This window comes from Mastomys coucha, unplaced genomic scaffold (assembly GCF_008632895.1).
Source record: "Mastomys coucha isolate ucsf_1 unplaced genomic scaffold, UCSF_Mcou_1 pScaffold7, whole genome shotgun sequence".
Taxonomy (NCBI): domain Eukaryota; kingdom Metazoa; phylum Chordata; class Mammalia; order Rodentia; family Muridae; genus Mastomys; species Mastomys coucha.
The window spans coordinates 90,010,759-90,022,606 of NW_022196913.1; the positions used below are offsets into that span (position 1 = coordinate 90,010,759).

The window sequence follows — 11,848 nt, forward strand, 5'->3', positions numbered from 1 at the left end:
AAAAAAAAACAACAGAGAAGGAGTTGAGAATTTTAAGATGTAGGCTCTCTAAAGAGTGTTTCTTTTTCCTTTCTAACTATATTAAAATTATTTTCTGGCAATTTCATACAAATACGTCCTGATTACTGTCATCCCCCACACTCTCTGAAACTCCTCCAACTCCTTTTACCCCTCCTTCACCCTAGGAGTCTCTTTTCCACACTCATGAGTTTTTTTGTTTTGTTTTTTAGTTTAACCAGGGCCATCTGTGTGACTATGTGTTTGGAAGTAACTATTAGAGCCTGGTAGACTCATCAGTGGGTATGTAACCCAAGACAATGCCTTCCCTTCCCCAAGAATCTATCAGTAGGTAGCAGCTCAACAATAAGGTATAAAGCATTGTGAGCCCCTTTTCAGTCTGTTGACAGGCCCAGGGTTGTACAGACTCACTGAAAGCAGTTGCAGTGGCTGTGAGGTCATGATTGCTCCGATCGCATGATGCTCTTTTGCATTCCGCCTTATGTTTCTGCTCATATTCTTTCTTCTCCCTCTTCTGTGATATTTACTGAGCCTTTGGGGAGTTAGTCTAAATGTCCTATTTAGGGCCAAGCATTCAGAGATCACTCATTCCCAGTACTTTGAGCTATCATGCAGTTCTGCATTCATCGCTGTTCCCTGCAAAAGAAAGCATCTCTGATTAATGCGGAAAGTAATATTTATGTATAGACATAAACATAATTATTAGGAGTCAGCTTGACACCAGGACAATCAAGGTAAATAAGTTCTACCCAGAATCTAAGACCTCCCCTTCCATGAGTTGACAAAGTTTACATTGCCAGTCATGGATTCCCTCCTGCAGAACAAGATTCACATCTAGTCAGAGAGTAGTTAGTTAGCCCCATACCAGTCATAGCATGATAGTACCAGAGGTAAGTTTACATTCTAGTCTATAGGGATACTCTAGAATGAAATGACAAAAGCAAAGAGATTCTTAGCAGTTCTTCCATTCTCTGGGTAATTTAAGACTCTGGGAACCCTGGTTCCCTCATCGGGAACAAAAACAAACAAGCTCAAGAATACATAATCATTTGCTTCCGGGGGTCTCGGGGGGGGGGGGGGGGAATGAGAGTGGGTCCCAAACACACACAATTGGATAACTGTTGTGACTGTTCAGTATCACTCAAAGTGCTCAGCTCAAGCCAAAGCCATGCCACCTGCCACAATTTGTACTCAGTGAGTGCCTGCCATGTCTGAGCAAGAAAATGCAGTGAATCTTCTGAGCAGTAAGCATAACGAGGGATGAAGTCAGAGAGAGTGGCCCTGTAATGCCTTAGAATAGCTTAGAAGTATGATCTCCTGAAATACCGACCCGCCTCCCTATGATCTGGAAACTGGCAATCCTCTGCTTTAACAGGGGTACAATCAAATTCAGCATCAGCTCAGAATCAGCCCCATTTGGGTAGAAGGATTAGGAACCAGGAGAAAGTGAACCAGAAGAGAGATGACTCTGCTCTCTGAGATCAGGCTGCCCACCACCTAAAGAGGATGAAGTTGAGAACACCAGGCACAGAACAAAATTCAAAACACTCTGAGCTTGCAAAATTGGTGAAAATTGTCGGGAAAATGCTAATAGAATTAACATGTTCCTAATTGTCCTGTCAGATGCCCCTAGTGCATCTTTCACCATTTCTCCTGCTCATAGAAGCTGGCTCCACACTCATTATGGTTCATTTCAAAACTCCAGAACTAAGCAAAGAGTCTGCCACTTATTTTGCATGAAGTGCTAAGACACATGGGGCTCAGCTACAGCAAGAGTAATCTTGTTCCTTTGGGGAAATCAGGGCCCTTCAGAAGGCTGCTCTCCCTCCCACTATGGTCCTGGAATGAGGAGAAACCAAGTTCTACCTAATAGGTTTAAGTTGGATGGAGATTTGTCCAATTTAATACCATGTCTGCTGCATTTCCTTAATACCAGCACTTTAAAGTGAGCAGTGTGAGAAGGTGGTAGCATCTAGTCTTACCTGTGGAATTAGAATTAACAACTTCCACAAGTCTTTCCAGTTCTGTGGTATGAGGGCTTTAAACCTTTCAGATGAATGCAAAGCCATCGAAAAGGGATTAAGGACTATTTTTTCAGTGTGTATAGAACATGATGGACCAAAGAAAGTAGACATTATCATCACTAAGTAATATGGAAGCAAAGGGTGGCACTTTATTGAGATGTACTAGAAGGAATTAGGAATGGTTAAAATGGGGCTAGTGAGATGGCTCAGGGGGGAAAGGTGCCAATCACTCAACCTCACAACTTCGCCTTGATCCTCAGCTCTCACATGGTAGAAAGAGAAAACAGATTCCCACAAGTTGTCTTCTGACCTTCATGTGTGCACGCAGGCTGCATGTGCCCACAATGATCACATGCACACACATACATACACACATAACACGCACACACAGACACACACACAAATAGTAACTAATGTGATTTTTAAGAGGAGGGGAATTGTAAAACACACTCATTCTTTGATAAAGCAACACCACCTCTAGAAATATATCCCAAGGAAATATTTGAAAATGTGGGGTTTTTATATATATATATAAAAAAAAAAAGGACTAAATGGTCACATGATTTTCTAAAAATATGTTTAGAAACCTAAAATTATTTAAATACCCATTAATAAAGAGTAAGTTCAATAAATTGTGGCACATATGTGCAACAGAATACTGTACACTTGACAAAAATTAGGCAATAAGAATATATTTACTGATGTAAAAATACATTATAAAATCGGGGTTGAATGACATTACATTTGAAGTAGAGCCACCCACCCATACATTAAGAAAGATTCTTGGAGCTAGGACGGATGGCTCAGCGGTTAAGAGTGCTTGTTGCTGCTCTTCCAATGGATCTGAGTTTGGTTCCTAACACCCGTGTTAAGGTGGCTCCAAGCCACCTGCAGCTCCAACTGCAGGAAATCTGACATCCTCATCTGGACTCTGCAGACACCAGCATACATACACAGAGACATGCATATACACTGCAATAAGGAAGGAGGGAGGGAAAGAGGGAGGGCAGGAGGGAGGGAGGGAAGGGGAGAGGACCGGACAGAATCATGCTAAAACGTTTACTGTTATGCATTGTTACCTTTAGAATGGAATAAAACACATCTTTTTTCATCTCTTTATGTCTCTTTCGTAAATTTCTTCTATGAGTAAAACTCTATTTTAGAAATGTAGCTTAAGGGTCCTAAATGCATAATCATACATGTTCTCATTATTGTGTTTTATAATTCCTTATCAAATGTCCCTTGTTCACCAGGCTCTGCAATACAGGTAAAGTTCTCTCTAAAAATTCATATTAACTGATTATTTTCCTAGTCACCCTGAGTAAAAGAAGCCCTGCCCAGGGATAAACCAACAAAATGGTGGAGAATCTTATTTTAAAATCACAAAATGTATTCAGAACCGTAGCTGGGTTGTGTAGCCTCAGACTCTTGGTGCTGCACACAAAGAAAACAGAAGGTGTCCTCACATTGGTTCCAGTTTCTGTTGACTGTCTATTGGGTTTGAACTGTCCCTTGGTGTGGCAATTTGAGGAAAACACTGGCCTCGGTCTCTGGCAGCTGCTTCCACCTAGAGCTACAGTCTGGTTTCCTGCTGCAGTTTGGAGGTGGCGTACAGGGTGATGGCGTCTCCTGGGAGCTAGACCCCAAGATACCGCACAACCTTCACTCATCGGAAATCTCACCACTGTCTGTATGGGCAGAGGCTACCTGGCTGGAGAATGAGAGAAATACATCCCTCCATCAGACTCCACCTATCCCACCAGCTGACCACAGACCCATGAGGTCAGCTGGGATCACCGTAGCACAGACTATACTTTCAAAATTGTCCAGAGCCAAAGGTTAACCCTCAGAAGCATGAGAGAAATAAACACTTTCTGCTGTAAGCCCCGAGTTCAGGGTGCTTTCTCATGAGGCAGAAGGTAACGGATCTCCATGCCTGGGCTTGGCTAGGCCTCTGGATTGTTCAACTGATATGGTTCAGCTGAAGCCAGTGAGGTTAATGAAGAGTTCCAGTCCCCGTCCCACAGGAAAGCCACCAAACTCGAAAATAAACCAACTTCTCCTGACCACTCACCAATGTTCTAGTCTTAAAATAGTTCACAAAGAAAAATGATAAATACAGTTCACACACATGATCAGAGAGAGAGTGAGAGAGAGAGAGAGAGAGAGAGAGAATATGAAAGAATATGAATCAGAGGCTTCACATCACCAGGAGCTCCATGGTTCCTGCCAACTCAAGAGCCTGGCTGCAGAAGAAAGGAAAAAAAAATAAAAGCATTCTGGCCACCTTGGTCCTGGCAATGCCCAGACTTGGGAAACTCACAGGCCACCTGGAAGTAAGGCCCTCAGAGACCTCAGAATGCTGCCCCTGTTTCTTTATTTTCTCCTTTCTCTTCCCTGTCAGCTTCTACCTGTCTCCTTCTTCAGCCTCCCCTTCCCTCCCCACTCATTCTACCTCCCACCTAACCCCCAACCCTCCCCCCACCCCCCATCCCTGCTCCTTCCCTCCCCACTTTTTATCTTCCTGCTTCTCTGAGTGTCAACCAGCGATCCCTGGGCCTCCTCCCTTCCCAGTGCCCAGCTCTGTCCCTGGCTTCCTCCACCTCCCTCTGTCCCTAAGAGGGTCAGACTGACACAACAGCTAATCAAAACTGAGACCTGAAGGAGTCTCAGGATTGCCCCAACAACTCCTCATAATGGACTGCACTTCAAAGTGCTCAGTCCCAAACATTAGCCAATTAATCCTCACAGCCCCCCTGCGTGTTAATCAGGCCTCATTATTCATGTGTTCCAGGCCAGGAAAACAGGCCAGAAGGAGAACGCAGCTGCACTCAAGGTTCTGAGGCAGAGGAGGGCCCGGGCCTCTTGGCACCAAAGCCACACGCTCCCCCTGGTGTCCACCCAGAGGCCCGCCCGAGCCAAGGGGCGGCTCAAGCTTTTCCTTTTTCCATTTACCACAGGTGTGTTTTACCGCAGCCTAAATAGCAGCTACTATTTATTCTCTGGGATTTTTCTAAAAATGTGCTTTTACAGAGCTCCGAGCCAAAGGCTTTCCTAGCATCACTCTTTATTAAATCAAGCCACAGAAATGTATTGAAAATCACGAGCGTTTTGAAACATACTGAGTCCTTTATGGCTGAAATAATCTAATAGACAAGCTGTTGTTAATTTACAACCTTAATTTTCAGACACACTTCTTGAGTCAAAAGTACTTCCTGGCCCGTAATTCCTGGAGGGACACAGGTGGCCTAGCACTAAGTACACATCTACTGTACATTAAAATGTATTTCTTACTTAACTTCAACATTTCTGAAATCTCAAGTTTATGTCTAGACTATTTTAATCAGCAAAATGTCATAATAAACCATATGTTGGTCTTGATCGGTTACATACACCAGCCGTACTCATAAAGTATCAAAAGGTGTTTTTAGAAAGAAGTCTGTATTTATTTTACCAAGAAAATGGTACTTTCAGTCTATCATGTCAGACATGTTGGCAAGCAGAAAGGGACCGTACGTAACTGGTAGAAAAATAGGGTTTTCCCTCTCTTTGCACTTCATGTACCACTCCATCAGTATCAATTTTAGACTTCAGAGGTCTGAACCATCAAACTTAAATTGACCTCACTGGGCACCTGACCGCTCTCCACAAAGCATCCCCACCTCTGTAAGCCCTACTGAATGGGCAGCCATGTTTCTCCTTCTATCCAAAGTCTTCTGTTGACTCCCTGCTAAGTCAGCCTGCATCTCTCAACTGCACAAAGAATGCCCAAGTCTCTTCAAGTATTGCTGACTGGACTGGAGAAAGGGCTCAGCAGTTAAAAGCACTGCCTGCTCCTCCCAAGGACCCAGGTTTGATTCCTAACACCCATATGGTGGCTCACAGCCATTTGCAACCCCAGTTCCAGGGGACCCAATACATTCCCCTTATCTCCACAGGCCTGGCACACATATAGCACACATACAGGCATGTAGGCAAAACAACCACATATATAATAAAAAATAATACTAAGTGGTATTAACTGACTAAAGATAGCTGAATATTTGTTGGACACCTGTCATAGCTAAGGTGTTATACTGGGACCAACAGCCATACTTAGAAAGAGACTCCTGACACATGCTTTCATATTTTATTGGAAATGTCATTGGAAAAAGATATTATACAAATAATCCCAGGAATAACTTTTCTGGGAGCTCTGAAGTGAAAGTGCTAAAGAGCTCATACTCATCAGCTGGAGGGACCACAAATAATAGTAATTTGACTATGTCCTTAAGACTAAGAGAGTTGAGTTGGTCAGACACAAGGTGGATTTGCAGCTGGGGTAATATGAAATGGTTACTAGAAAAATGGAGAAGGGGGTTGTAGGAGAAGAGGAGGACCGGGGAGAAAAACAAACATGAAAAAGAATGAGAATGAGAATAGGAAAGGTGAAGGATAGAAAATTGAAGAAATGGGTTGAGAAGACGTGATGGGAGAGACAAGATGGTGGGAAAGCGGAAGGGCCAGAATGAGAAAGCAGACTGAATGGGAAGGGACCAAGACATCAAATCTGTCAAGTTCATCTTTTTATGAGAAACCAGAAATTGTACAAAAGTTGTTTTGTTTACAATTCTAAAGCATAATTGGATGAGCACTTGTTAATCAAACTGTAAGACACAAGCTTTGCTATCAATATAAAGAGCTCTTAACCCAAATATGAAGAGAGAGGAAAAAAAAAAAAACCATACACAGAATGGTAGGTACTTCAAAGGAAATAATGGGATTTTAATGTTACCACTTGATAAAATTTTATGAACTGTGGAGTATGAATAGAATTTTTTCATATAGACATTCTTTGGAAATGAAAATAGTCATAAAGCTTGTTTGTGCCTGGCCTGGATTGAAACAAAAAGAAGGCTTGCTTCTCAAGCTACTCAATAGTCACATGGTTGTCCTTGGTTGGTGTACTCTAATGAGTAAAAAGTAATTTGAGTGGCGGTATTTTAAAATAATGGTGTTTTCTCTCGGTATTTCTGATGCAAGCTCTGTCTTCTCAACGGAACCTAGTCACCATTCCTAGGGTGTCTATCATGCCTGCAATCTGCGACTGTCCATTCATCAGCCACTGCTACATGGGATTGGATTACTTGTCTCTTTGCTGTGGTGAAGGAGCAGGACAGAGAAAACTGAAGAAAGGGAGGGTTAATTTGCTTTCCGGCTCATGGCGGTGAGGTCATGATAGCAGGAGCTTCGGGTTACGTTGTATCCACAACCAGAGAACAGAAACAGATGAATGTGGATGCTCAAACAGCTTTCCCTTTTCCACATAGCTCAGGGCCCAACCCAGAGAATTGTGTCAGCCACTTTTATGGTGTATCTCAATTAACCTAATCAAGATAATTCCTCCTCGTAGGCATAGCCGGAGACTAATCTAGATAACCTCTTGCAGGTGTTCCCAAAAGCTGGCCTCCTAGGTGGCTTTACATCCTGTCAAATTGATTAACAATGCTAACCATCACAAGGCTCCTTTTGTAGCCTGTCCCAGCATTACCTTTTCTCAAAGACTGAGGACAAGATTGCAGCTTTCCACACTTTGGAAATAAGGCTTGCCCAAATAACTTACTTCATCCAATGAAGTGTCAACAAAAGTGTTTTGAGTCAAAGGACAATCTGATGCTGATACAGGGTTCCTCTCTCTGAGGAAAGGTTGCACAGATCAGTTTAAATTAGAACTGTTATTCTGAGCCCATGGGTGACTAGAGCGCACCCTCCCGGCCAAGCCTGGAACTGCAACGTAAGAAACCGGACTGCCACTGTACTGTAACCTAAACCACAGATTTCAGACAGCTGATGTTAGAATTTCCTTTTCATTTCACCATGCAGCATTCTCTCACACCACCCTTGCACTCAAAATTATTGGTGTACCTTCTATATAAACATGCTTGGCAGTCAGGAAATGCAAAATGTGTGCTTACTGAGTCAAAAATGGCTGCTTTCAAAAATAGCTATTCCTATAAAATAGTGACTTCAGCAGTAACTGGCAACTTTTATGGTTTGGGCTCCACCCAGGGGATCATGGAAGGTAGGGAAGAGTTTGCATCCCCCACCTTCAGGGAAGAACAAATAAAAACACACACTCAAGCATCACTCAATGTGGACTCAGTGCTAGCTTCTGCCCTCCGTTATCTGCCTTGAACCTATTATTTAGACTTGAGCCACTTCAGTTTCCTTACCTATGAAAGGGAGGAATCCGATGAAACAGAACAGGAACAGTCCCTGGCAAGGACTTGGATATCCTGTCACTACGGTAATGTTAAAAATCCTGGATGGAAGTTCAGACATAGTAACACATCCGTAATCCAGCATCTGGGAGGTGAAGGCAAAAGGATTACAGGGTCAAGGCCAACCTGAGCTACAAACCAACGTTAAGAATATCCTAGGGGCTGGAGACATGGCTCAGCAGTTAAAAGCACTAACTGTTCTTCCAGAGGTCCTGAGTTCAATTCCCAGCAACTATATGGTGGCTCTGTAATAACCATCTGTAATGGGATCTGATGCCCTCTTCTGATGTGTATGAAGACAGCTACAGTGTGCTCATACAAATAAAATAAATAAATCTTAAAAAAAAAAAAAAGAAAAGAAAAGAAAAGAAAAAAGAATATCCTAGATTCTATGGTGAGAGTGTTTCAGCAATGACAACACAAACCCAAAGGTCCAGTGTGATGTGCTGTAACTTCTCATGCTTGCCACCACAGCATACTGTGTAGCTCGTTTGATGGCTCCAAGTCAGGCTAGGGCAGTGCTTCTCAACCTTCCTAACGCTTCGACCCTTTAATACAGTTCTTCATGTTATGGTGACCCCGCCTCAACCACAAAATTGTTTTCATGGCTACTTCATTGTACTTCATCGTTCTAGTATTCGAATCCTTCCCATCTGATAATTCATTCACTGTAATTTCACTACTGTTATGGATAATAATGTAAATATTTTTGAAGACAAAGATTTACTGAAGAGGTTGCACCCCACAGGTGGAGAACTCTGGTCTAGGGTGTCATAGATCCTTCACCTCTTCGGAAACCCTAAAGACCAAGTTCCCTCCCAAATCAATCTTTGCCAGCAGCCTTTTCCAGAATTTCCAGAATCATTCCACCCTCTTATAACTATGATTGCCTCAACACACTTCTGCCTTCCTGGGACGATGTGTTCACACACTAGGCTAGCAGTACTCAGACGTCTACCCGAAAAGGATACATTGTAGCAAAGGCTGGAATGAGAAGGACCCAGAGGAACAAAAGAGCGCAGGACGTTTGAGAAGTTGCATGCTCCAATCAGTAGGACTTTGAAATAACTCCATGAGTAAGAAGACTGTGCTGCGATACCCTTACTGATTAGCTGAGACTGAAATAGATTTTAATTGCCTGTCAGTGTCAGATATCCAAGTTGTACGTGCTCTGGGTGCACAGCGTGCTCCGCCAGCTCTGAAGGCAACCTCACTTTATGGCTCTAGGTGTGCAATGAGGGTTTCCACAACCCCTTCTCTCTCCAGGCCCCCTCCCCCATTTGTTGTTTTTCTTTCACCTAAGCACTCCATAAATTTTCTAAGGACTGCTTATTTCTCATATGCCACCATGCACTGCTGAATGAGAAATGTATCCTTATGTGATGTCATCATTGTGCAAACACCATAGAGTATCCTCACAACAAACTAAAGACAGCTATGACATCACTGGGTAATATATTCTTTTAGCTCTACCACTGTGTATGTGGTCCACCATCAGCATCCTGATGCAATATAAGACTTTTCCTTTGTATAATCAGTAAATTCAGGTTGCTATAACAGATAGCCATAGATTGTATGGCTTAAACAGCACACACTTATTTTCTTTCAGTTTTGAAGGCTAGAAATCCAAAACAAAGATGCTGACTACTCCCCCTTTGTGTATCAGTAAGCTCTGGTTGCTATAACAAAATGGCATAGATTGGGTGGCTTAAAGTACTCACACTTGTATTATCTCCATTCTGGACTCTAGAACTCCAAAAATCAAGATGCTGACCACTGGGGTTCCTGCGAAGAACTTATTCTGGTTATAGACAGCCATCTCCTCTCTGTGCTCACCCATGAAGGAGAACAAGACAGTCCTCCTGTGGTCTTCACTTTGAAAGCCTAGAAAACCAAACTCCTTCTCGAAGGCTCCATCTCCATTCTTGAGGCATGACTGCATCCACATGTGATCTGAAGGAAGACAAAGCATTCATTGCTAATAATCCATAAGGAGAGAAAGACATGATGTGGACCAGTTGTGATCTCCTAGACTTGGGAAATCAGTCTGGCTCTGAATAACCTATTTGAATGTTTCTTCTTCAGGAAATACGTATCAAGCACCCAAACAATGTTGCGCTGAATACCAAAGGGGTACAAAGGGAACTAGACTTTTACCCTCATGCAGAGCACCTTGGAAAATTAGACAAAATTGTAGGTTAAAACCCCTTAAAGGACTGATAAAACTTTTTTAACTAAAAGGACATTGGTTTCAGCAACAAAGGAGTTCAGTTAGAATGAGAGAGTGGGGCCTGGGAAGCAGAAAGGCCTGGTGAATAGGCACTTGACACCAGTACTCTGCCTTTGCTATCATGTAGGGGTGTGTTGACTTCCTGGCTCTAGTATTCAAATCCTTCCCATCTGATAGTGAGAAAACTAATTAGCCATTCCAAACCTGTTCTTCTCCCTATAAAATGGGGCTAATGACATTACCTACATGCGGAGTTCTTAGAATAACACCTATAAAGTCCTGAGCATCCTGAGGGGCCTGGGTCATTCCTCAATAACCAGTCGTTGAGGAGAGGTGTAGGTGGGGGATCCCTCTGAAGGAGACTTGTAGGGGCTGGGAGATAGCTCTATCTGAGCGTCAGTAGAGGCAGGTATTTGGTGGGTTATGAGGAACTGGGGTAACAGTCTAGAAAGCACATGAGTTTGGAGACCTGAATATTAATGTATTTAAGTGGAATGGCTCACAGAGTCAGGAAGACATGAAAAAGTGGGGGGCCTTATTGGTTTGTAGACCACTCTTAGTAAAATAGAGCGCCCTGTCTTCAGAGCTCAGGAAAAATGTTTCAGTTCAAAGTACACTTTCCTACTAACCGAGATAATAATCATTTTTTTTAATCTGTTCTTTTTTTCGCATGGTCCATCTACATCTAGGAGCTTGTTCTGTCCTAATGTAAACAGCTCATAGCCAGACTCAGATATTCATCAAACTATTTCAAAGGAATTCTAATTCTTAAATATCTAAGGGAACCTCATCTTAAGGCTGCAAAAGTAAGTCGAGTTTGGGGGTCCTCTACCATTTCTCCCCTGTAACAGAAGCTTTCCTAGAAGAGGAAATATTAACATCGTATTAATTCAATCTAATTGGCATGGTCACTTAAATTACTAAAATGTCTAAATTTTTCAATATATTTCACATTATCTTCATACTTCCTAGAACAATATAAGACATATTAACAAATGAGGCCCTAATAGTATCTTTATCTTTTAAGATTTAAAAAATTTTTAATTATGTCTTTATGTGTAATTGCACATATACACATGTAGATATATATACATGTGCTCAGGGAAACCAGAAAGGACATCAGAGGCAATTCTGAGCCTCTGGACGTGGGTGCTAGAAATTGAACTCAGGTCCTGTGCACAGGCAGTGAGCACACTTAAGCACTTAGCCATGCTGCCAGGCCCGCCAGCGTATATCTGAATGTGTAGCTTGTGGGGAGCCGTGATCTTGAGAGGCATTCGCCATGGCAAGATGGCGCCTACTTCCGCTGTTAACTC

The 11,848-nt window shown here is 42.6% G+C and overlaps 1 long non-coding RNA gene across 1 annotated transcript; it reads right to left on the minus strand.

Annotated features, from left to right (window-relative positions):
- Nucleotides 1-371: 371 nt before the first annotated feature.
- On the minus strand, nt 372-9,360 carry LOC116082382. The gene is made up of 3 exons (XR_004115269.1): nt 9,274-9,360; nt 8,255-8,387; nt 372-654 (listed from the first exon to the last, which is right to left on the minus strand). It is a non-coding gene; the product is annotated as an uncharacterized LOC116082382 (long non-coding RNA).
- Nucleotides 9,361-11,848: the final 2,488 nt, after the last annotated feature.